General features: G+C 42.4%; 1 protein-coding gene across 3 annotated transcripts in view; it reads left to right on the forward strand.

The window, feature by feature from the left end:
- Positions 1 to 6,704: 6,704 nt before the first annotated feature.
- The window catches only part of TEAD1 (TEA domain transcription factor 1), a 258,092-nt gene continuing 237,577 nt past the window's right edge, over positions 6,705 to 27,219 (forward strand). Inside the window, exons 1-2 of one of the 3 annotated variants that reach the window (XM_081278666.1) lie at positions 6,705 to 7,879; positions 8,465 to 8,617. The gene's annotated coding sequence lies outside the window, so the exon portion shown is untranslated. Of the gene's footprint in view, positions 8,618 to 27,219 lie in introns of all 3 variants that reach the window. The other 2 variants (XM_081278676.1, XM_081278675.1) reach the window with 2 other exon arrangements.

Raw genomic sequence — 27,219 nt, forward strand, 5'->3', positions numbered from 1 at the left:
GTCCGCCGAGAACTAAAAAATAAATATTAAAAATTCTCACTCTCTCTTTTAAAAAAATGGTTTAAAAAAAATAAAATAAAATTATGTACCTGTTTTTTTTTTTTTTGTGGGGGGTGGGGAGTACCAGGGATTGAACTCAGGGGCACCTAACCACTAAGCAATATCCCCAGCCCTATTTTGTATTTTATTTAGAGACAGGGTCTCACTGAGTTGCTTAGTGCCTCACCATTGCTGAGGCTGGCTTTGAACTTGCAATTCTCCTGCCTCAGCCTCCAGAGCTGCTGGGATTACAGGTATGCACCACCATACCCAGCCTCCCAAAGATTCTTTTTAAGGAAATGTGGAAACAAAGAAGACCATTTCACTAAGGCCAAAGCAGCTTCTGTTCCTCTTTTGTGGTCACAGGGAGGAAGTCTGGAGTCCTAGAAATAGTCCTGGCTTAGATGTGACAGATCTGGATTCAAATTTTGATGCTAAAATAAATTACCCAACCATTTGGACTTTCCACTTGATATCTGAAAAATGGAAAGAAAAATGCCAACCTAAAAGTGCTGTTGTAGATGTTGCATATAATTAATAATATTTGTATTTATTCTTTTCTGATGTGCCAGGTCATATATTAGGTTAGGAATAATATGGTGGACAAAGCAAATAAGATTCTTGTTCCAAAAGAGTTCATGTTGTAGTATTGAGAGACATTACTCAAATAATCACACAAGTATATCCTATATCTTTATATTATAATTTGTTATATAAAATTACAGACTTCCATAAGTCCAGGATGGAAGAGCAGAGGTGAGGTGATCTTTAAAATATGCCTGCAGATTTTTTGACACTCTCCTTCTAAAAGGTAGATTCTAATCCCCCTTTAATTGAATGTGAGCCAATCTGATTCATTTCTAAGAAGTAGAATATGTTAGAAATAACACTCTCTGGCTTCTGAGTCTAGTTTTTTAAAAAGAATACACCTTCTTTCCGTGTGTTTCTCTCTCTCTCTCTCTCTCTCTCTCTCTCTCTCTCTCTTCCCTCTCCCCTCTCCCCTCTCCCCTCTCCCCTCCCCTTCCCCTCTCAATCCTTGTCTCTGAGATCAAGTCAACAGGATCTGAGGAATGGAGAGGTCTGTGAAGAAAATAACTGAAACATCTTACCAACAGCCACACCAACTTACCAGCCATATGAATGAGCAATCTTTTTTTGTTTGTTTTGGAACCAGGGATTTATCTCAGGGCCACTTTACAACTGAGCTACATCCCCAACCCTTTTATTTTTTTATTTTGAGACAAGATCTTGCTAATTTGCTAAGGACCTCACTAAATTGCTGAGTCTTGGCAATTTAGTAAAACCCTTTCTCAAATTAAAAAATAAAAAGAAGAGGCAATGGCTCAGTGTAAAGTGTCCATGGGTTCAATCCTCAGTACTGGAGGGGAAAAAAAGTTATTCAGTGTGGAACAAACACAATTGAGAGATGCAAGATGCTTGAAAGGGAATGGGGAAGCATTCTCAATTATTCTCAATGTGGCTTATGATAGTTTTGAAGGGTATTCACCAGGTAGGGATGTATCAAGTCTGATATCAATCTAGATTTCAGGTGCTTCTTCCAGAGGTGGAATGCCTAAGTTTAACATTTTTTGTTGTTGTTTTAATATTTTTAGTTGTAGATGGACACAATGCCTTTCTTTCTTTCTTTCTTTCTTTCTTTCTTTCTTTCTTTCTTTCTTTCTCTCTTTCTTTCTTATAAAACTAGAACAAGACTGGAGTACCCTCTTTTACCAATTCTATTTAACATAATTCTTGAAACTCTAGCCAGAGCAATTAGACAGATGAAAGAAATTAAAGGGATATGGATAGGAAAAGAACTCTATCACTATTTGCCCATGATATGATTCTATACCTAGAAGATCCAGAAAACTTCTAGAACTAATAAATGAATTCAGCAAAGTAGCAGGATAGAAAAATCAACACCCATAAATCAAAGGCATTTCTGTACAAATCCTCTGAAAGAGAAACTAGGAAAACTACGCCATTTACAGTAGCCTCAAATACATAAATAAAATACTTGGGAATCAACTTAGTGAAAGAGGTGAAAGACCTCTATAATGAAAATCGCGGATCGCTAAAGAAAGAAATTAAAGAAGACTTTAGAAGATAGAAAGATCTCCCTTGTTCTTGGATAAGCAGAACTAATATTGTCAAAATGACTGTACTACCAAAAGCACTATACAGATTTAATGTAATTCCAATCAAAATCCCAATGACATTCCTCATAGAAATAGAAAAAGCAGTCACGAAATTCATCTGGAAAAATAAGAGACCCAGAATAGCCAAAGCCATCTTTAGCAAGAAGAGTGAAGCAGGTGGCATCACTATACCAGATCTTAAACTATACAACAGAGTAATAGCAACAAAAACAGCATGGTTTTGGCACTAAAATAGATGGTGGAATGATATGAACATCATTACCCCAAGTACATGTATGAAGACAAGAGTGGTGTGATTCTACTTTGTGTTCAACCGGAGACATGAAAAATCGCCCTATATGTGTACTACAAATTGAAATGCATTCTGCTATCATATATAACAAATTAGAACAAACAAACAAACAAACAAACAACACCCATGATCCTCAAAAGGTTACACAGGAAGTTGCCACATGATCCAGAAATTTCATACTTAAATTTATGCCCAAGAGAAATGACAATATATGTCCACACAAAACTTGTATGAGTGTTCATAATAGCCCATATATATATGAAATTCCAAGAGAGTTATGGATTGCTTGTGCCTGTTTAGAAGACAACAGCAAATGGCCATTGAAACCAACTTTTAGTGAAATATCTTAGCTGGAGGCAGGCTACAAAGTGAGAATAGAAGAAAGCCCATAATCCACGAGTACAAAATTTAATAGCTAGCCAGAGAAGACTGGATCAGCAAAGGATAAAGAGAGCAGCCAGAGAAGCAAGAAGAAATAGAAGAAATTGTTTCAGGGAAATGATGGTTAGTACTGTCAAACAGTTCAAATAAGATGAGGTGGATGAAAGACCTACACTAGCTATACTGCACCATGAAGGCTAGAAGGACAGCTGTTTTGATGGAGTAAGAGATGAGTACAGAAGCCCAGTTGGAGTGGAATGGATTGGAGGTGAAGACAGGTAGGCAATGAGGTCAGAGGATTCCTTTCAGTAAGTTTAGCTGTGAAAGGGAAGGGAGAGGACAGTAGCTGGGGATGATGTTAGAAAAATGGAAGGTCATTTGTTGTTGTTGTTGTTTTAAGATGGGAGACAGACTTGCACATGTTTAAATGTTCATGGAAAAGATCCCGTGTAAAGTGAAGTACATGGTCTGGAAGAGAGAGGGAATGATAGATATAGAAAGAATTAGGAAAATGTGAGAGAAGAATGGGTGTTAGAACCAAGTGAAGCCCCTGGTACATGGGAAGAATTGAAAACTTGGCATGCATATTTAACTTTAAAAAAATGTGAAATAAAACAGATATATAGAAAAGAGTACTCAAAACAAATACATAGCATAATGAATCATTGCAGAGAATATCTATGTAGCCAGACAAAAATAGAACATTGCCAGCACTCCAAAAACCTCATTCCCATTTTTCCTTCCCCATCATATTACCCTACCCCTACTGATAGCCACAACCCAGATTTACTGGTAATTACTTCCTGTTTTTCAATCTAATTTCCCCCTTCTTTTTTGTTTTACTTACTTAAATACACAGTCTAAGCAATGCTGTTAAATATCGCTTATTTTAGCATTATATAAACACAATTGTACAGTGTGTATTATTTTATTTCATACTTATTTTACTCTATATTCCAAGATTTCATTCAAATTGTTGCAAATAATTTTTGTCTTTGTGTAGTAATCCATGGTATGATTATATCACAATTCATCTGTCTAAGTATTAGTGGACATTTGGGTTGTTTCTTATTTGGGGTTATTGCAAAAATGCTCAGTAAGTATTCTTGTACACATGTCCTGGTATACACATGCCAGGTTCTCTTGGGTATATTCCAAAGAGTGAAACTTTTGGGTCATTGAGTATGCATGTTTTCACTAGCCAATATCAAACTTTTTCAAAATGCTCAAGCCAATTCTCACACCTATAAGGAAAGGTGCTCAATTTAATTAGAAATGAGCCAAACTGCACTATTATTAATAGGCTTTTACTTGCCTTTGAAAGCAATGCCTTCCTGATCCAGGTGCTTCCTCAGATAAGTTCTAACTGGCTGGTTCTTTTCTGGCTTCAGGCAGACTGAGTTTCTTTCTCATCATAATTTGTTACCATTAAGCAGATCACTGTTTCTCTTGTATGTTACAAGTTAGCTTTTTCCTTGGTAAGCTTGGGGGTGGGGCTGCTGCAAATTCTCTTGTATAGTAGAGATACACATGATTGTTACATTATATCTTAGGATAAATCTTGGGTTGAGTCACTCCTGCAGATGATGGATCTGTCTGACATGTAGTGCTGCATTTGGGCATCCTGGCGGATGGCTAGGAGAAAGATATGACCTCTGGAGCTGGACTGGCTATACTTACTGGTTAAATGACCCTGACCAAGTTATTTCACTTCTCAGGTCCTCAGTTTGCTAATCTATAAAGTGAGAGTAATAAAGTTCTGGCTCATAAGCTGGCTATGGGCATCAAATGAGGCAATATAAGGGGAGTATTTTGAATAGTGCCTGCCATTCTACTAGGGTTTTGATTTATATCTGTTTCAGCTTTAGTGGCAATAGATGAAGGGTTATGAACATAGGTCAAATATATAGGTCAGAAGGAATTCAGGTCCTGGCTGTATTCTCTCCTGGGTTCTGTGACCAAAAACAAGATGTGCAACCTCTTTGCATCTCAGTTACTTTTCTGTGTAAACTGAGGTAATAATTTCTACTTTACACAGGTGCTATGAGGTGAGGATTACTTGAGATGGCAAATGCAAAATTCCCAGTGTTAAGATTGGGCCCAAATACATGGTAGCCACTGTTATTTTAGCAGGAGGCAGCTACTGCTCCTGCCTTCAAATGCTGGCATGGAACAGCTCATGGACCCTAAACTTATAGATCTTATGCATTGACCAATGTGAGGCTAAGGAAAATGAAAATGTATGGAACAGTAAGGTAGAGAGATGACAATGAGTCATTTCACACATGTGAAGAGGTCTTAAACAAGACCCAGCCACTTTCTAGGAGCTAATAAAGGTATCATTGGTGATAGGCAAAAACCAAGTAGTATATATGGAACAATGACTTCAAGGTTGTAGGAAGGAAGTATCTAGTTGAGCAGACTTTCCAGAGGAAAAGGTTTTAAGATGAATATCAAAAAATGTGTGTGTACATGGGAGAAAGTGGAGTGCTGGTCATGAAGTTAGACCATGTCACGAAGAGCTTTGAATCTAGGCCAAGGAATTTTTCCTTAATTCAATAAGGAATGAAGAGACATTATACTGCCACAGGGCTGTAAGTCAGGAATTAATATCTAAAGGGTGCAAGGGTATGCCAGTCCAGACAAATAGTGGATCAGAAATCCTATTCACAGGGCTGGGGATATAGCTCAGTTGGTAGAGTGCTAGCCTTGCATGCACAAGGCTCTGGATTCCATCCCCAGCACCAAAACCAAAACAAACAAACAAAAAGAAATCCTATTTACTAGCTGACTGGTACTGCCATCAGACTTTACTGATGCTTTTAAAAGCTAATATTTAGAGACAGATATGTCTACTACAGTTTTAATGTCAAATCAATTATGTGTTTTCTAACACATTTCCAAAAACTAGTTCCAAGGTGGCTGGGTCAATATTGTGACCCTCATGATATCACCCATTATTGTATATAAACTGGAGATAAAATGTGCATGGATTGACTGTGGTGAGCAAATTGTAAGGAACAAAACAGAAGCAGACAAAAATGAGAACAGGCAAATTGGACAGATCTGAATAAGATTGGTGGGTGTTGTATAATGTCAAATCCTGCTTGTGATATTATAGTTTTGGAAGACATGAGGTTGGGGAGAACTGGGCAAAATGAAAAGAAGGATTTCTTTGTACCCTTTCTTTTCTTTCTTTCTCTTTCTTTCTTTCTTTCTTTCTTTCTTTCTTTCTTTCTTTCTTTCTTTCTTTCTTGTACTGGGAGTTTGAACCCAGGGCCTCACCCTTGTTGGGCAACATTTTAATAATTTAATAATACATTATTAAAAATTATTTTAATAATTTGTATTATCTTTTACAACTGCATGTGACTCTTCAATTACTTTGACATAAGTTAAAATTAAAAATGCATTAGTAAAATTTACATTTTGTAGAAAATGTGCTGCAGTGAGTAACATTCGGATTCCTTACTGATCCATATTTAGGGGTTCCTGGGGCACAAAACAAGCACAATTACTTATCCTGAAGCCCCAACTGGAAAAGAAAGCCAAGTGTCTAGAAGGAACGAGGTCTATAATGTAGGAATTTATATTGAAATTGCAGATTTCATCTCCCCCAAACTTTAGACAGTTCAGTCCACCTTAAGTCAACTTTACCCATTTCTGTTTTATCAAACCAGCGTCACTATTGCCAGAAGCCATGTTAAAATAACTTTTATTATTGAAATTAACTTTCTTCACAAAGAATGGGATGCCGGGATGCCATGAAATTGCCATGACGCCATGAAGTTGCCAGATGAAGCATACGACACAGTTTAGGATTTTTTTTTTCCTGGACCCAATATTCTGAAAAGTGAAACATAACTTCTTGAGTGACTTGAAGACCATGTTAACACAGGGATCATTATGAACTCTGTAATTATCCTTCTCTGCTACGCCAAAGATTCCCCTTCCCGACAGCAGGGCAGTCTTTGACTTGCGCTAGAGCCGAGAACTTTTATAAAGCGAAAGGGCGAGCGGAGGAAAATGGCAGGCTGGGAATACCGCCCGGGGTAGGCGTCCACCGCGCTCCACAGCAACAAGCTCAATTTCCAGAAAAGAACTTCTCTACACTTGCAGTCTTCCGTGAGTCCTGGATCGCTCAGCCTGAGAGCCAGAGCTTCTGCACCCGGAATGAGGGAAACTAAGGCACAAAAGGTACCGCGCGCGCAGCCGGGGCCTCGGCGCCCGCTTTCCGGAGGGAACCCCGGCTGCTGGAGCTCGGTGCGCGACGACAAGCACCTCCAAGCCGTCCTGCTCCCTCCGCCCCGCCCCAGCCCCGGACAAAGCCCGGAGTCCGCCCCAGGAGGGGGAGGGCGGCTCCCGCGCGCGCCCCGTTTCCCGGTGGGCGCGAGACTCCGCCCTGATGTCCCTCCGGGAGGAGCCCGCGCCCCAACGGCAGGGCGGCCCCGCCGGGCCCGCCCCGAATCCCCATGACGTCACCGGCGGCGGCAGGCCCCGCCTCCGGCCCCGGGCGGCAGGCCGCATGACGTCACCGAGGCCCCACCCCTCCGGAGCGAGTTCGGTCCTGGCGTTCATTTCATTCCTGTCCTCATTCCGAACATTCTTAGCATCGCTCGCGCTGCGCCGCGCCGCCCGAGCCGAGCCGAGCCTCTGCAGCCGCCGCCGCGGCCCCGCCGCCCGCCGCGGGCGCCCACCAAGCACTTTGCAGACTCGCTTCCACCCTGCGGGCCAGTCCGCGCGGCGGGGCCCGGGCCCGGGGCGGCCGGTTCCGGGGACAGGCCATGCAGTGACGCCCCCCCCCACCCCCCGTCCACCTTTGCCCGGAGCGCGGGCAGCAGCCAAGCGCACCCAGCCGGCCCCGGGGCAGGAGCGGTGCTAGGCAGGGGAGGGGTGGCCCCGCTCGGGGATCGGGAGCCAGGGAGGGAGCACCGAGCGGAGGACGGGGGAAGCGGCGCCGAAGTTTGCTTTGGACTCCCCGGGCGCTGCGGCGGCTCCAGTGTTCGAGGTAAGTTGGCGCGCGGGGCGGATGCAGGGGTGCGGGGCGCGCGGGGCGCCGGGTGGCGGGGGGCTAGTGGCTCGTCCCGCGCGAGCGGCTCTTTCTCTGCGGGCCGTGCTTTGTGTGAACCCGCGGCGAGCCGCCGCCGGTCTCCGCACCCGCCTCCCCGCGCCCCCTCCTAGGTGAGCCGCCCGGCGCCGCTGGGCGAGTTGCCGGGACGCCAACTTGGGCCGCGCGCTGGGAGCCTGCGCGGCAACAGGCGGTCCCCGGCGGCGGCCCCGGAGGCTCCCGGCCGGCGGCGTCGCGCCCCCCACGTCCCCTCTCCAGCCGCCGGCACGCGCACACGCACACACCCTCGGGCTCTTTTCACGGTGTTCGCCGAGAAGCCAGAAGTTCTGAGCGAGCGCGGGCGGGGAGAACTGCCGTCGCCTCGGAGCCGGCCTGAGACCCCCGTACCACCTCCAGACCGCCTCCGCGGCGCCGCGGCCCTCTGAGGCCGGTCTGGGGACCGCGACGACGAGTGCTGCGGCTGTGGGCTTCGTTCCTTCTTCCCAAAGATGAAAGAGGGCACGGTCGTCTTTACCGCCTCTCCAGGACTGTTGCTGCCGCCGCCGCTGCCGCCGCCGCTTCATTGCACATTCAAGTGGAAAATTTTCAGGAGTCAGCAGAAACATTGTGTCCAAAAAAGACTGAGTCGCTGTTACCACCAAACCCAGGAGGAGACTCTCCCTGGAAAACTTCCCTTTGGTAGGAAATACTGGGGGATTTGTTTGTTTATTGGAAGAGAAATAATCCCCAGGAGGGAAAGAAAATCAGGGTACACTTTTAGCCTTTGTTCGTAGCAGCAACACTTGTTTTCAAAAGTCCAGAGGCCCACTTTAAAGAAAGTTCAACTACTGTGAGTGTCCTTTTTTTTTTTTTTAACAGTATGTTTTTTAAGAAAAAAACCCGAGCAACATTTTTAAGGAGTCTAAAACAATGAGAGGTTTATATCTCCCTTGTCTTCCTCCCACGAAAATAAAACCCAGATCAGAATTTTCTTCGCTCTTTAATTGTCCTTCTTTTTAAAGATTTATTTAAAGTTGAATGGTGTCACTGTATAAAAATATTTATGAAACAATGAAATACCAGCCACCGGCGTTTCTCGGGAGGCTTGTTAACTTCTTAGAAGCAAGTGGCTGCCTGTGATTTGCAGAAATGAAAATTGACCTCAGCGAGCACTGGAAACAGACAGATGATGTTCCAGGAACTGGGAATGTAAAAGGCCGGGTTTAAAAACAGTGCCTGGGAGGGGAGCCCAGGTCCTGAGACATAAAGGTCTGTAAAGCCTATCAAATTTCAAAATAGTGAATTTTTTTTTTTTAATTGCTACAGATACAGCAAAGGGGCAGACTGTCCAGGACAACCACTTATTTCTCCCCACTTATCACCTTGATTGTTTTTGGAAGTTTGGGGTCTGATTGGGGTTTGCAGGTGGTTACTAGCAAGGACAAATCCTTTTCTTTAAAGTACCAGTATCATCAACTGCATTGTCAAAGCTGGGAGTGGGCTCCTTTCTCTGCAGCCTATCTTGATGGTCTCTTCAGAAGGGGGCTTCTCTGCCAGGGTACTGTGAGGCAATGGTTGGGGAATAGTCTTCAAGCTGTGCTGGGTGGTTTATCCTGTCACTGTTGGATTTGGGTCCAAGCACTACTGAATGCTTTATAAGGGCCAGACTTAGGTTCAACTTTAGTAAGAATCTTTCCTCTTTAGAAGGAAGTAGTAGAACTAATTACAAAGTGACTCCAGAAAGACAAATGGGTTTTGTTGAACCTTTGTCAACAGTAAGGTTTTGAATTTTTGATTATTTTGGGGAGAAAGGCTTATTTTTCTAATCTCACTATTTCCATAAATGGTCACAGATATTTTTGTTTAGTATTTCTTTGTGTGTGCAACTCTGTGTTGAGCTCTTAGGTTTCAGATTTTTAACAGAGTTTACAATTCTTTTATTTGTTGTTGGTATTAAAAAATGAACTGATAAGCTGTATCCATTACTGGGTTTTGCTGATGTGCCAAGGTAGACCATTTTACATTTACTTTAATGACAAGTATTATTTGATCTGCAGTTTTAGGGAAATACTAGAATACTTTTTACTTTTTAAAATGAGTTTGAACAAAACTGACATGACACTTTGATTTGGAAAAAAGAGTAAAAAAAATTATAGGAAAGAATCTGGGTAGATTCCTTTTCTGTGTGATCCTTTATAAATAAACTTTAGGGGATATGTCAGAGATTATTAGTTTTTTTTTTTTTTTTGTTAATTTCCCCCCCAAAACCCCAGGACTCACCAAAGATGTATAGATAATAAAATTTAATTTGAAGGAGAACATCCTAGCTTATTTGCGCCAGACTGAAATGCATCTCTCACTGAGAAGCTCTGCCTTGCACTATTGGACAGTGTGTGCCTAGGTCCCAGCAGCAAACTAATTACACATGAGGGTGGGCTTGGGAGGGTAGACTGGGGAGGCAGCTTCCTCTTCCTCTCCTCATTTCCTCCTGCCATTTGCTGAATACAGCAGGAATTATATATCCATATACTTAGTTTGGAAGCTGGTGTCCCCTTCTATTTAAGAAGAAGACACATAAGCCATGAAAAAAAATGTTTTGAGTTTTTTTCTGCCTGAGCTCCAGCAATTTACAAACAGTTTTGAGTTTGTAAATTGCTCTGACTACAGAGCAGCAAGTAGAAGAGGGCTTTTTTTTTTTTTTTAATGGGAAATATTGGGAGACATATACTTGTAGTGAATCATTTGGGTCTAGATCATACTTGCTGTCATATTTTCAGTGGAAAAGTGTGTAACATGAACAGTTAAGAGAATGTAGATCCAAAATATTAGATGGGCCTTTGAAGAAATGAGCTGTGTCATTAACAGCATTAGCAGGTTGCTTCCTTAAGAAATGGATTGGTCTCTCATATATGGCGGTCATACAAGAGCCTGTACATTTGTAAGATTAGTTTTCTTTCTAATCTCATGTGTTGTTATGTGTTAATTGTGAGCATAATTATACTGCTTGCAAATGGAAATTGTGATGCCTTATCACTCATAGAAATAACTGTATGACCTGGTGAACTTAAAAAAAATGGTCATATTCATGCATAGATTGTAGGTTGATAACACTATTAAGCTTTTATTTTGGCATTTTATTTTGTTCCCAATAAAGAAATTAGGAAAAAAGAAAAAAAAATAGATGTGTATATGTGTGTATTTCTGAGCTAAAACTGTGTGTAATCTGTTTTGTGATAAAACTTTTAGGGTCTGTTTTCTCCAAAGGATTAAAAATACTGGCTAAAGCAAGTGTCCAGCTTTCTCTGTAAAACTGTGAAAAAAAAAATCAGTCATTCTTTCTGTTAATGCAGGCATTACAGTTTGCCTTTGGAGTTCAGTGACTGGAACTGCAGCCTGTTAATGTCCTACTTCTGAACTCAGCAAGAAAAATATATTGTAAGCTTATCCCCCTTTGACAAACTTGGGCTCTGCTGTTGGGCTGCTTGGGGACTGATGGCTGGCATAATCTTTTATAGCTGCATAGTGCTTTTTCTTATTTTATCTGTTGAAGGTACAGATCACCTTGTGGTATTTTAAATAAGATTCTAAATCGTGTTTGAACAGTACCTGTGATATATTTTATTCTTTCATATTCATCAAGGTGATAAAATCAAGCATTTCAGGTCTATCCTAGCCCTGAATGTTTCAGGGTTGGGTTTTTTGACAGATACCTAATTTAGACCCTGTTGAATTGCAATCACTGTATACATCTGAAACTAGGAAACTTTATGGGCCTTCTCTCTTTTGGGATGGTTTGTGTAATGCTAGAACATTTGGATCTAAAATTTTGGAGTATTTTTGTGTGGATTTTTAAAATCTTATTTAAAAACTGTCAACTATTGCTAGTCCTCAATCTGTAAGATTCTCTTTACAAACTTCCTTGACTTTATACCATACTTGAGTTTGGGATTGACATTCAACCATTCAAAAAAAAAAATCCTTTATTTTTTTTTTCAGAAATGTTCAGGTTTTGTTGTAGGAAATATATGAAATATGTATTTTAACGAGTTCAAACAAATGGGGTTCTCTGTTGAAGGGGGTGCATGGTTTCAGGACAGGTTTCCTACAGGATGGGTTACTCTCAGCTCTTAAGTTCTTTTGTCTACTGGCTTTTGAAATAGTTAGGAGGATTCTTAAAAAATGGTTTCCAGTCTGGGAGTCCTGGGGGATGGAAGTGCTGGTCTATCTTCTGAATTGGACAGTAGTGATGGGGTTCCTCCCAAGAGACCCTGTTTTTTCTATTTTTGTGACAGGCCAAGGGAAGGCTGGGATCCACCCCCCCCCCACTCCATTTAAAATCATTTTTATTATCCTGATACGATGGTTTTTACCATTTTTTTCATGATTCATATTAGTTTTAAAGGTTCTATCCGAGTATTTCATTAGCGTTTTTAAAATGGGTAGGAATAGGGCCCTGGAAAATGAGTTTCAAAGAAAAAGCTGATGAACAGATTAAGCATCTGTTATCTCCAGTGGGAAATTCTGCTTGCTTTTAGGCATCTGACAGGTTTAGATGTGTGGGTAAGGTGACTGCCACACTATTGACTAGGGGTATACAACTATAATGAGTACTGTTGTTTTTACTGATACATAAACTGAAAAACTGCTGCTAATGGTGGGAAATGTTAATTATGTGAGAACATATTGAACTTATATACTTTGGCATGAACTTTTTAAAAAAAAGCATCAACCGTGCTTTTGTTTGTTTTTTTCTTTTTCTTTTTTTTTTTTTATAGGCACAGCTTTCTAATTATCATAATTCAGTTCAGCTCTGTTCTTGGATGGAGTTCAAGTGCAATCTCAATTTAACTTGAAAGGATATATATATATATATATATATATATATATATATATATATGTATATGTATATATATATTAACTGAGAATGTTTAAGAAAATTTGAAAAGTTCATCCAAGAATGTTGTCTGCTTAGGTGTGGATAACTTGGGCAAAATGAAATGAATGTCTTGTACTGTAATAGTTCTGGAGCTCTGAATATTAAGAAACTGTTTGCCTCTTTTTGATTTGCACTTTATCCAAATCTGCATTTTGTGCATTTTTTTTACATAACCTGATGCTACAGCTGCTCAGTTCTCTTTAAAAGCCAGTGTCTTTCTCTAATAGTGAATAGATAAATGAACATTTTATCAGTATTTGCAAAGATAAGCCTTTAAGAGAATTGAGAGAAAGAAGTGCAGAATTCTTATGAATTCATTTGACCAAAAAAAAAAAAAAATCACCGTCAATCTTTTACACTAACCAAGCCTGTGGAAGGTGATAAATAGCCTTATCTGTTCTTTACACTGTGACTTGATGGCATTTCAATGAAGGGAGTTGTTTTTGACAGCATTCCTTCCAGTGCCAGATGATCCTTTACTTTTTCTATGATCTGAACCTCTTTTCAAAGAAAAAAAAAAGTTGATGAAACCTAAGTGCCAAATCCTCTGGGAAATCAATTTTAATTGTAAGAAAGAACAACTGAGATGGACCCTCCGACTTTCAGCCAGTCTGACTCCTGCTGCCGAAATGCAAAGAGAGCCCGCGGAAGCCAAATGACTTCATTTGCTCTGGCACTTAAGAACCGAATTCACTTCCATGGTGGTGAAATAAAAGGAGCCAAGTGTTTTAAATAGCCACTCCCCGAGGCCCGCCTGCCTGAGTGTTTTGAGAAAAGCGCATTGTCTGCTTGCTGCTCTAGCTGGGAGAATGCCTGGCTCGCCCTCCCCCACTGGGCAGCTCCATTTCTGAAGTTGACATCTGGTTTTCTCTCTGTTCACCTGATCTGTCCCCACACATGTGCACACACGCAGTGGGCGCACACTCATTACCCAGGTAATGCAGATTTTTGACACTGAATGTGTGTATGTGTGTTTCTAGCCCCTACCAGGACAGGGGGAAGCATGAAGCTTAATGGCACAAAATAAAATGTAAACACAGTGGCTGCCCCACATGCCGCCGCTGCTGGGTTTCTGTCCGATGGTGCTTTCTGTGTAGGCGTGCCTATTGTTGTGGCAGCAACAGGCAGCAGAAGTTGGGGCACCATATGGCGGATGTGGGCCTCAGATAAGCTGTCTGGTAATTTAGCTTATCAATAGCATTTTGATATGCTTCGTTTTCAGATCACCCAACACAGGGGATGGGGGTGTCTTGGGGGCTACTGATTCTGAAAACCATTGTGAGCTTGTGAGCGGATGCTTCCTTTGGAGGAATCTCTTTCAGTCCTTTCTTCGCTGCCTTTTCATCTCCAAAGCCTTTGGGAGACAATGCTAGTTAGAGTCAAAAAGAGAGCCCTATCAGCTGAAGAGACCATCAGCCCCTTCCTGAAATAGTCCTCAGGTATTGGGTCTGAGAGGAAAAACAGAAAATATGCTACTGAATTTCATATTGGCAGAAGTAAGGAATTCCCTGAATTCAAAGTTGGCTTTTGTTTTAAATATCAAAGAAGTAAAGTCAGTATATTGTACTTTTGTATTCTGATAAAAAGTTTCATTTTTTTTAAGAATTCAGAATGTCTTCCTAATTCCCTTTCATCTTTAAATTTTACCTTAATCATAGAATGCAATGTAACTTGAACATCTATGCCATCTGTGATTTGGAGGCAAGGAACAGCTTCTTTGAATGACCAGAAATTGTTGAGTGGGAGAACACCTCTAGCATACCACCCTCGTGTCCAGTAATGCTGAACCCAAATCATAATCCCTCTCACCGATGAATGGGGAATCTTTTTTTTTTTTTTTTTTTTTTTTTTTAAAGAGAGAGTGAGAGGTGGGAGAGAGAGAGAGAGAATTTTTAATATTTATTTTTTAGTTTTCGGCGGACACAACATCTTTGTTGGTATGTGGTGCTGAGGATCGAACCCGGGCCGCACGCATGCCAGGCGAGCGTGCTACCGCTTGAGCCACATCCCCAGCCCCCCCCCCGCCCCTTTTTTTTAATTGCTTTTATTTTTTAAATACACGACAGCAGAATGCATCACGATTCTTATTACACATACAGAACACAATTTTTCATATCTCTGTATATAAAATATGCTCACACCAGTTCATGTCTTCATACATGTAAAGCTGCTTTTTCCTTTTTTTTTGATAGAATGCTACTAGAATTCAATCTATATTAAGAAAAATCTGGATTACAGAGGTAACTTTCATCCTCTTAAATCAATAACTTATCATTTTTTTTTGTTGGTCGTTCAAAACATTACATAGTTCTTGATATATCATATTTCACAGTTTGATTCAAGTGGGTTATGAACTCCCATTTTTACCCCGTATACAGATTGCTGAATCACATCATTTACACTTCCACTGATTTACACATTGCCATTCTAGTGTCTGTTGTATTCTGCTTCCTTTCCTATCCTCTCCTATCCCCCCTCCCCTCCCCTCCCCTCCCCTCTTCTCTCTCTCCCCCCTCTACTGTAAATCATTTCTTCCACTTGTATTATTCTTCCCTTACCCCTCACTTCCTCTTGTATGTAATTTTGTATAACCCTGAGGATCACCTTCCATTTCCATACAATTTCCCTTCTCTCTCCCTTTCCCTCCCACCTCTCATCCCTGTTTAATGTTAATCTTCTTCTCATGCTCTTCTCCCTACTCTGTCCTTAGTTACTCCTGAAAGGGGAATCTTGATGGAGCTGAAACCAGCTCTGGGATTCTGTGCACCAAAGGTGGTGATACTCATGACCATGTGCTGATCAGCCAAGTAAATCTCCTTCATCAAATACTTGTGACCTGGAAATGTGCCAGGAAGCTGGGATGAGACTGTATGTCCCTCTTCTAGGGATGAGACTGTATGTCCCTCTCCTAGCACTTCCCTGCCTGCGTGCTCTCACTTCCCAGGTGTCTCACCTGTTCTCACATTTTGACATTTGGGTTTGTAATTCACTCTCTACAGATTTGTTTACACAGTGAATTCAGGATGGTTCAGCTTCAGACCCAGGTGACCCTCTTTCTACTCCTGTCACCTACAGCCTGGATACCTCTACCAGTGGAGACTTAGGAGGGGTTGGGTGGGTGCACTGTTAGTATATTCCAAGAAAATCCCCATGATAGCATCTGCTCTTGGTAGAGATCCACTGTTCTAGATAATCATTCTAATTTTTATGCTGTGTTCAAGTTAGATTAAATTTAGCCACTATTCCTAGGCGGACATGAGTTTTCAGTTAGTTGTGAGGTGGTGACCTAGGAAGTTATACTGTATCTTTGTGGAAGTCACTAAGATATTCTTGGATGGTTTCAAAAGTAAGGCTGCACAAGAATAAAGTCTCACCTTTCCATGCAGGAAAAGCAATAAAATGAACCCAAACCACCTTCTCTGGGCCTGGCACTCACCTGTTACTCTTGGGAGTGCAACAGTTGTTTCCAGATGTGATTACAGCTGTGTGGATCGGACCTCCTGGTGAGGGGTTTGAGAACCAAGCTCTGTTCTGGCTGCACACCACCCCCATAGTGGGTTTTGAGTAGTGGGGATTCTCCTAGAGCCCCCCCGCCCACGTGGCATCCCTGGACACTGGGGAGTGAAGGGAAAAGAAGAGTGATCCTAATACCCATATCAACACACCTGTGGATAAAAGAGTTCACTTCTCTCTTCCTTTTACTCTGGGCACTTGGGAATCTAGCTTATCTGATTTCATGAAGCTACTACTTGCCACTGGACGTTTAAACATTTTCTGGTGCGACTTTTTGCTAGGGATTTGGTGATCAGGAGAAGGTAGCCAACGAATGGTGATCTGTAAAACACTTCTGCCCCTGCAGAGTTTATAGATCAGCAAGGAAATAGGCATGCAAAGTGGTAATCATGATTTAGTGGGGGAATTACGTATATCTTACTTCATGAGGGTTTTGGATGTTTTGGATATTTTTGGTACTAGTGATCAAACCTAGGGCCTTGCACATGCTAAGCACATATTCTTAATACTGAGCCACATCCCCAGCCCAAGGGGCACGTTTTTACGTACTTGAACATTTTTGAAATTGGACGCGTTGAACCATCATGACTGGCCAGGTGGTCATGACCTTTGATGTGATTATCCAAGCCTGTAGAATGAGTGCTATCCAACCTGTAGAATGAGTGCTTCCAGAGGAAGAAAACCCCAGAGTCAGTACCGGGGACACTCATGTCACTGAAGGTGATGTTGTGTGAGAAAGCGTGGGTGTTCATCACTGAGTGAAATTGTTTTGGGTATATCCGACTCAATTTATTTAGCTTACAATTTCCTTTTTATATATGCACAAAGATAGACATAGGGTAAAAGTTTCAGTATGTATAAAGTACTATTTCTAAATTGTAAGGAAGCAATCTGGCATCATCTTTTTTTTCCCCAACTGTATGTCTTAGAAGTAAAATCAAGCTGCATTTTAAGTCGAGTGGTGTCTTAGGGTTGGTCAAGTGCTGATGAAACGCATTTGTGTCTCTAGCCAAAAAGGACCTGGGAGATTATACGCTATGATAATGGTTGCTTTGAGGGCGTGGAATGGTGTAGGCTTTCATTTTTTTTACCTGTTTGTACTTTTTAGAAGCATGCATATCTTTTCGTAATATCGTCATAAAGGGTTTAAAGCTCAGTGGGGCAAGTGCTCATGATATATCAAAAGAACTGTGTTGCCCAGGGGTAGGACTAAGGAAAGCTTTGCAGAGGAAGTGATGTTGGAACTTTGAAAGAGGTTTCATCTATCTATCTATCTGTCTATCTGATGCCATTTTGGGAGTGGAGTGGGACTCAGTTGTTAAAAAAACAAACCAACCCCAGTAAAATAATCTGAGTAATAAACTCAGTCCTCAGATGTCGATAAAGAAGGTTATTGCCCCAAACAGGCTAATATAGATTTGAAACTTGGCTGTGCACAATTAATTGAAAAGCAATTAATTGAAAGGATGGAGGGAATGGTTGACATGAAGGGTGGGATGTGTCCTGATTTTGGTTTGGACAAAGTAGGCAGGATAGTATGGGTTTGCCAACAGATTTGCAATTGGCTATGCTTTGGGCTCATTCTGGGCTCAGCCACTTGCTAGTGTGACCTTGGATAGATTGCTTCCTTTCTTCAAGCTTCATTGTTCCCATCTACATTCATTCATTCAATCAATCAATCAATCAACCAATCTTTCCCTTTTTTTTCTTCCCCTCCCCCTTTCTCTTTTTTTCTTTTTCCCTCCCCCCCCCTCCTTTGTACTGGCTATTGGTTTTACCACTGATCTACCTCCCCACCCTTTTAATAATTTATTTTAAGACAAGGTCTCACTAAGTTGTTGAGGCACTCACTGAGTAGCTGAGGCTAGCCTTAAACTTGGAATCCTCCTGCCTCAGCCTCCAGAGTTGCTGGGATTATAGATTTCAGGAGAGTGCTTACTGTACATTGGATATATGGTGTAAGTGGGTAGTAACTGCATACCAGATCTTTAAGGATTTCCTGCCGAGTCAGCCTGGACTGTGACTCTGGAGGAACAATCAAAGACTGAGGCGTTTGTAGAAGAGCCTGGCTACTGGTCTCAGGCAAATGGATTGAAATCCAGGAAAGGTTGAGGCAATCCCAAAAGTCCCTTGACCATTCATTGCTTTGAACCATACCTCCCTCATGCAGTAAGTGGAGGAAATCCATCAGCAAATACACAATATTTGAGGTTATTCCTTGCCAAATGGTAATAATGAATTAAACGGAAATGCTTCAAAAAAGTAGGTAGCATGGCACAGCTTTATCTGTCCAGTAGAAGACCCTTTTATCTGGTTCTGTGTGTTCTTTTCTGTGGCGATGGCTGGGACTCAGACATTGCGGAGGACATTGGTCGCCCACTTCAGGTGACCGAAAGGAAAGTGTCACCCTCCTGCCTTTGCTGCCCTCATGGCACCTGAGCTCCTGCTAAAAGGCAGCCTGCTGAGTGAGCCCGCATGCCTTTGGTTTCCTAATCCAGAAAGTGGGGATGACGTTGTGGACTTTGGGGAGTTGCAGTCAAGTTTAGATAAGTGCTAGCTCTGCAGGCTGGAGCAGCCGCTGTGCCACTGTTACAACCTAGCCGGTCCTGTTCCTCCAAGGACTCCACACTCTGTAATTAAATCTTTGTCCTTTCATAAGACTTCCTTTCTCTGGGCCTTAAATATGATTCCGATGATGATCATGCACCCTTGGGTGTGAGGGAATGGTAGCTCTTCTTTTTCCACCAGTGCATTTGCATATTTAAAAGGCTGTTTACTAACCCCTGTGGAGTGTGTAACTCCAGGTAAGTCCTGGGGAAGTGACCCGGATCCAAGAAAGCCAGTGGGTGGAAACTGGAGTTTTCAGTCAGCTGCTCTGAGCTGGTCCTGCTTAGCTGATTCCCAGCTACACCATTTCAGGGTGTGTCCATGTCCTGTGTGTTTAGATTCTGGCCATTTCCATGACTGGTCTGAGCAGTGAAGATTGCTTTGTGTGAGCTTGGGCGAGGGACCACCCACATTTTATTGACTTATTTTCCTGTTGCTCAAGCAGCTGCCCAGAAGGGTGGTTTACTCTGATTTCCCTTTTTTTTTTTTGATACTGGGGATTGAACCCTGGGACACCCAACCACAGAGCCACATCCCCAGCCCTTTCTGAATTTTATTTAGAGACCGGTCTCACTGAGTTTCTTAGGGCCTTTCTAAGTTGCCGAGGCTGAACTCGGGATCCTCCTGCCTCAGCCTCCCTAGCCTCTGGGATTACGGGCCTGTGCCACTGTGCCTGGCACTGATTTCCCATTCTTAAAGTTAAAACAAAAAATTGTGGGATAGGAGGCAGCCTGGTTGATAAGAGGTTTTAGAGGTAGCAGATTGACAGCTGACAAAACATTTAAAAACAGATTCACAGCCTGTGAACCTCCAGGAAGCCACTACATTGTATATTTTAAAAGGGTAACTTTTATGACATGTGAATTCCATCTTATAAAAAATAAAATACTGAATCTGGTTCTCACCCCATGCTACCTTTCACTGTGCCTGCCATGGTAACCCCGCCTTCCCCATGCCTGGGTCTTTTTTTTTTTTTTTTTTTTAAAGAGAGAGTGAGAGAGGGGAGAGAGAGAGAGGGGGGGGGAGAATTTTTAATATTTATTTTTTAGTTCTCGGCGGACACAACATCTTTGTTGGTATGTGGTGCTGAGGATCGAACCCGGGCCGCACGCATGCCAGGCGAGCGCGCTACCGCTTGAGCCACATCCCCAGCCCCCTGGGTCTTTTTTTTAAAAAAAAAAATTGGTAGCCAGGTGATAAAGATTGATATGCAGACCTAATGAGAAGAGCTTGCGTTTCTGTTAGTTTGCTGGGTTTAGTGAGGACATAGGGAAACACATAGTTCCTTTCAAAGATACCCATTAGAAGTGTTTAAAATTGAAGAATCTTTTCCCAAGTTTCAGTGATGTGGAGTGACTGGCTTCCAAATGATGAACACCTGTGGCACGGAGACCACAAATAAGTTGTTGCATCTGAATTGTAAATTGATTTAAGATGGAGAAAGGAACCCCTGAATCAGGTAAATTTATACCTTGAATTTCAGGCTCTCTTCTGTCCAGCTTTTTCTTTCTTTGTTTATTATTATTATTATTATTATTATTATTATTATTTGGTACTGGGGATTGAACCCAGGGTTGCTTAACCACTGAGCCACATCCCCAGCCCTTTTTGTATTTTATTTTGAGACAGGGTCTCACTAGGTTGCTTAGGGCCTCCCTAAGTTCCTGAGGCTGGCTTTGAACTTGCCATCCTCCTGCCTCAGCCTCCTTATCCCCTGCGATTATAGGAGTGTTAGGAGTGGGCCACTGTGTTTGGCTTCAGTGTTTTTATTTTGGTACCAAGGATTAAATCCCCAGCCCTTTTTAAAATATGTTATTTAGAGACAGTGTCTTCTGAGTTGCTTAGGGCCTTGCTAAATTGCTGAGGCTGATTTTGAAGTTTCGATCCTCCTGCCTCAGCCTCCCAAGCCACTGGGATTACAGGTGTGTGCCATTGCGCCTGGCCAGTTTTTTCTTAACATGAACTTGGTCTTTCTTGTGTCGTCCTGCCAGATCCTGACTGCCTTCCTGTAATAGCCATTTGTGTCTGCTTTGTCCATTTGTATTTCCTGAAGGTTGTCCTTTATCCTTCCTCCTACCTGTGTGCTGGTTACAGCCCTGGTTTATGCTGCTTGTCTTGGCAGAATCCTTTATTGCACCCTCTTTTACTTTCCAAATGCTGCAGTTTGGATGATCCGTTATATGGTCATTCTAATGGGAAATTGGCCGACTCCCTTTCATTAAGCAGAGTAGAGAGAAAATTCGGGGCAGGAGGTATTTGTGGGCATCCTGGTATTGAGCTCAGGACAGTATGATTCTTGAAGGATTGTCCCAGGCTCTTTCTGAGCCAGAACTACAATAGAGGGGAAATTTAGAAAACATTGTTTCCTACAGACGGTGTTAGTTTCAGCCAAATGGCTTCAAATCCTGTGCTAGGCTGTGGATCAATTCATAAGGATTTAAATAAAAGAAAAGTTTCTCATCATTCATCAGGGTGATTCAGCCTTGGTTCATTTCCTTTTAGACCAGCATGGTTTAATTTAGAAGTTTCTTTTTTTTCCCTCCCAGTTGAGTTCAGAAAGGTTTGTACTTTGCAGAGGGTGTGTGGTGGTTGGGGGTGGGGTGTTCCTAGATTTCAAACTCACCTTCCTCTGTTCCTTTGGAGTTGGTGTCCTGATGTCCTAAGGTAAACTTAAATTATATAGAGTAGGGAAAATCAGGCGGAAAGTTGGGAATTATGAAAGTCATTTTTAGTTCTTTGCTCCATACCAAAAGTAATTGGGGTGACACTGCTCAATTCCTGGTGGTCCTTTTGACAGCACTATTTGGTTATTTAATCTTGTGCTTTAGACAACAACTTTGGGCAGGAGCAGAGGTGTTCAGTCCAGTAGAGTAACTCTCAAGTCCTGCTGACCCAGCAGCTTTGAGACAGCCTTTGAGAGCTCCCGCAAGGGCTTCCTTGTTGCGGCTCTGTCAGGAGAGGGCACTGAGGCCATTCCGGTGCTGGCATCCTGATGCCTCCTACAGCTGGTGTGCTAGGAAGGCCTGGTGGGGGCCATTGATTCCCCTGATCTTGGGCAAGTGTGATTTTTGTTTTTGTTTTTTTTTTTTTTGGTGGAGCTGGGGATGGAACTCAAGACCTCACATGTGCTAGGCAAGTGCTCTTCCACTGAGCCACGTCCCCAGCCTGGTGGGCAAGTGTCCTAAAACATTTTGTTTCCTTTCTGGGAAGGTGATGCTGGGCTCTAGCTGCCAACAAAGTACCTGCTTTTGTGCTGTGCTTTGGATTATTAGATAAAATGTGTGAGCCTAGAAGCCCTTGGGCAGAAAGGTCCTGGAGAACTCTGCTATTAGATTTGTGTCATTCCTTCCATAAACCCCCAGGTTTCCCTCCCAAAGCATTTGTGGAGGAGGAGCAGCACTGCTGAATTCACTCTATAACTCTGTTTTTAGTTGGGCTAATTCCTGGCTTCCCATGGGAGAATTTGGATAGAAAAGGAAAGTTGACAGGCTAGGTTCTTTCTTATGCAGATTCTTCCGCATTGATTCATTTAAGCTAAATAACTCCCATTTGTAATTGAGGAAAGCAAAGCTCAGAGAGGCTTAGTAAACTGACAGAGATCACACAGCTAGTTTATGACTGTCAGAATTTGAAACATCTTCCTATGTCTCTGGCTTCATAGCCATCAGACTAACAAAGGATGGCACATTAAGTCACCTATCAGGTTTCATTGTGGCATTTGAATGAGTTAAGGTAGATTATGATGTTGAAACAAATCCTCTGGGTGGATTTGCCCAGGAAAAGGGGAGTGTTATCTGGGCAGCCCATTTTACTCTATCTTCAATAAAAACACGTGGCTAAGATAGTAAAAAGTTGGGTGTGACCCAGTTGAACCTTTCTTTTGTCTTGTAGGGAAAGGGCAAAGGTCAACTCTCCCTTTTGGTTTCAGTTCTGTGGGGGACCCAGAGCCCCTCACTCCCTGACAGGTTACACTAGCCTTTGGAAATGAGAGGGTGGGATATTGGGGGCTGGCTTGATGCAGACCGCTGCACAGGCGTGAGCATGCATGTGGGTACCTGTGTGTTGGGGGGTGGGAGCTGGTGTGGTCTTGTCTGGGAAGCTGGAAGCAGGCCTGCCGGTCCATCTGGTTTTGCTTCGGAATGTGCTTTGTTGGCAGTCAATCAGAAGAAGTTAGCCCCCTTCACCACCTGAAGGCCCAATGTGGAAATGTGGAAATGGCTTCCACCTGGGGCTGGGGGGCAGATGATAATGGGAGTGTTTAGGAAGGAATCTTTGAGACGGGTGGGTGTGTCTCCTCCCCACCCAGATGATTGCTGGAAAATTTATCTTAACCTGTAATATGTGATACTAGTGGGCAGGGGGCAGTAATCAGGCCTCTGAAAAGACAAGGGCTTTGGAAATGGTGTGGGCAGTAGGGTTGACACCCTTCTTTGGCATCTTGGTTGAGTTTTGGTGGAAGGGCTCTCTTTTTCTCCTGGCCCCTTCGTTCTGGTTTCTGTGGGCCAGAAATTGTTGGGGTTCCCTCATTGACATTTGCTAGGACTGTGTCCTTGTCCTCCTTCACCTTCTTGGTTATCTCTCTTGAATTTCCATATATTTTTTGGGGGTACTAGAGATTGAACTCGGGGACACTCAACCGTTAAGCTACATTTTTGTTTTGTTTTGTTTTTAGAGACAGGGTCTCACTGAGTTGCTTAGGGCCTTGCTCTTGCTGAGACTGGCTTTGAATCCGCCATCCTCCTGCCTCATCAGCCTTCCAAGCCTCGGGGATTATAGGCGTGTGCCACCTTGCTGGCCCTCCATATTCCTTTTAGGTGCTTCCGTTCTTGACTGGTTCGTTTTTTGCCCTTTTGAGGTCTCTTTCGTGATTAATGTATTTAGCAAAGTGGTCTAAAATCGTAGCTTTGCCTTCAGATATTGTGGTTCGAACATAGTTCTGCTTGTTAGCTGTGATCCATCCTGGGTAAGGCAGATGCTCTCTCCAGGCCTCAATTTCCTCATTGGCAAAGTGGAAAAATCAGTAGGACCCATTTGGGTGTGTGTTTCAGTGAAGCCTCCTGGCTGGCCCACAGAGAGCCTCTCCGTCTCCAGCCCATTCAGGAGGCGGCTCCCACCACTTCTAGCTCAGGGAGCAAGCAGTGTGCAGATGTGCTTCTCCTTTGGCTCTGATTTTAAGCATTTCCCAGCTTCTTCTCAGGCTGGAATTCCTGCTTTGTTGTTTTTCTCTCTCTCTTCAGGCAGTTTCTCTTTTGCTTTCATATTTTCTGTTGTCTTTCCTCCCCCACCCCAAACACACACACACACGCACCCTGGCCCTCTGTTTCAAGCCCTCTCTTTCCCCCCTTTTAGATCTTAGGGACTCTGCTCCTGCAGTTTTACCCTAGGTTTCACCAAAAATGGTCATCAGAAAAGCACCACTTCTCCATTCTGTTCTCTCTCAATGCTGGATGGAAGCTTTTGACTTAGAGTTTCTGGCACTCTGAACAGAGTTTTACTATTTTGAAAAGACATAACTCATTCTGATTCTCATTGAGCTCATGGACCTGTGGAATTACATTTCCTTCATTTGACTTATCTCTGGACCTTGGCAACCTCATTAGTACCTGTAAAATGGACATAAGTGTTGCCTTCCTTGCGGCTCTAGTGAGATTGAATGAGGGTGAGTATGATACTTGGTTGAGAAGCCAGTGTCTCATGAATGTCAGCTGCTGATTAGGGTTGTGATTACTGTCACCCAGTAGCTGAGGACAGGAGCAGGCAGATACCTCTTCATTGCATTATTCTCTTTAAAGGAGAGGGTCAAGAATAGTCTTTTGAAAGAGAAGGAAGTTCAGAGGCTGAGGCTCAGGGGTAGAGCGCTTGCCTAGTACATGTGAGGCACTGGGTTCAGTCCTCAGCACTACATAAATATAAACATAAAATAAAGGTATTAAAAAATACAGTAACATTAAAAAAAGAAAGCTCAGAGCTTAATTCAACTAGTATTTACTGAAACAGATGTGGTGAAAATGGCCCCAGTACTGAATCAACAATATAAAGATTTTCAGTTTTTGTAATGGGAAAATTTATAGTCGAGATTAATCAACCCCCAGGGACCATGACCACCCAGCAGCACACCAGCTCCTGGCCATGCTGGTGCTTCCAGAACCCCGGCTTCTTTCCCACCAGATTGTTTCGAAGTAATTCTAGATGTCACAGTGCTTTAGCTTCCAGTACGTCTTTCAGATTTGTGGCTGATTTAAAAAAAAAAAAAAAAAAACATCAACTACAATTTCATTGTCATACCAGCACTTCAGTTCCTTGATATTAGAGATCTAGTAACTGTTTTGATTTCCTTGATTGTCTCATAAATATTTTCTCATAATTGGTTTGTTCAAATGAGGGTCCAGACGAGATCAACAGGTTATGCTTGGTTGCTGTGTTTCTTAAAACTCTCTACAGATATTCTCCCTTGTAATTGATTGCTTGCCTTGTTTTCGGAAGAGTCCCTTCATTCTGAACTGGCCCCTGCCAACCTCAGAGCTGCGTGCCCTTCATTCTGGATTTTGCAGGTGCATCCCCACGGTGCCGTTTCTCGTGTTGTTATCTACGGCAGGTCCAGTAGATGGAAATTTAGATCTGGAAGCTTCATCTAATTCAGGCTTATGTATTTACTTTTTTCAGGAGGCACAAAATGTCCATTGTGTCTCTCTTTGTGAAGGAGTTTGATGCTCTGTTTGATGAACTCTGCCCCTGTGTATTGTATCATGTAGGCTTTGCAAATTGATGGTATTATAGTTCTTTTTATTAGCTAGAGTGCTTTCATATAGAGAGGAACTTTCATCAAGTATTTGGTGAGCCTGACATAGAATTTGTACACGAAAGGCAGGTTGTTGTTTTTTTTTTCCCTTTTGGATCTACCATTATGCAGTTATGGATTTTAAATGATTGGATATGTTTGAGTCATTCTAGTTCTTCCTCCCATTGATGCTCTGGTGGTCTCATTTTGGCCAATAAAAGTTTCTTTAGTTGGCTCCTGTGTCCTTTGGATGTGACCCTTTTGTCTTTGATGCTTTTTTTTTTTTTTATGTTCAGTCTCTTGTTTATTCTGAGGCTGAGAAGGAACACCTTTGGAGAGTTTTGGTTCCTTTTAGTGGGAAATTATATTTGCATGCTACATTGTGTATGATAGGATCCCTACTCACCACCCGCCGCCCCTGTTCTCCTTCAGTTGAAGAAGCCTCTGTTTCTCATTGGAAATGGGTCCTTACCTACTGCTGCCACTCTGATCCCTGGTACAAGCTTTTCTTGTTCACTTGTCTCATGCCTGGCCCCTTTGGCTCCCATTTACCACTTCCACGCCTGTGCTGGTCACCTTGTCCTGTCCTTGGTTTGACTCTGCTAAACCTAACATTAATTTAGGCTTCATGGAGGCCCTTAGTGATTGCCTTCACTCATGTCTACCTGATAGTTTGTTCCTCCTCTTGTGAAGGAGGTGAAAGATTCCTTTTCTTATTACCACTCTGAGCCATTCAGACTGCAGGCTTTACTTTTGTTGATATAGTACTAGGGCCATTTACACACATCTGTTTCAGTAAATACTTTCTTGTCTTTCAATGTGTTTAAAATAGAATATATTTAATGTTCCAGTCATTTAAAGAATTTATCACTAATCCATTATTTTTATAAGCTTAAAAAAAGTTAACGCTTTGTAGTTTTAGGCAGATTTATGCATTGGAGTCCTAGGGAACTCTGCTATTGTTTTGCTGCTGTGGGAATATGATAGTAAGCCTGTGAGACTAAAATGAGTGTTTTTTGTTTAACAAGTCTGCTATTAAACTTATTTTTAGTAATTTCTGCCTTTGCTTCTTGGAAATTATTTCATGCCCATGTTGGAGTATCATAGAATATGCACTTAGGCAAAGGGGAAAAAAAAAAGGCTCATTTTAAAGACAAGACATAATGCTCTCTTTAGAGGTTCCCTTCTGGCCTGGAGTTTCAGCTTTTAGTAGTACTTTTTTGTTCTATGGGTGAGACAAAGCCATTCGCATTCACAGTCTAGCCAACACAATCTCAGAACAGCATGAGTGAATGGTCCTGAAATTATCATCATTCCTGACACTGCTGAAAAATTAACCAGTATCCTGGCCTGTGAAATTTTTAATACATGTTGAATGCCCCCACCCCCACCTTGGCTTTCTCTCTCTGTCTCTCTCTCTCTCTCTCTCTTTAAAGGCATCAAGCTTTATTTAATGGTTCCTCTGTG

This window comes from Spermophilus citellus (assembly GCF_964194105.1).
Source record: "Spermophilus citellus genome assembly, chromosome: 2".
Taxonomy (NCBI): domain Eukaryota; kingdom Metazoa; phylum Chordata; class Mammalia; order Rodentia; family Sciuridae; genus Spermophilus; species Spermophilus citellus.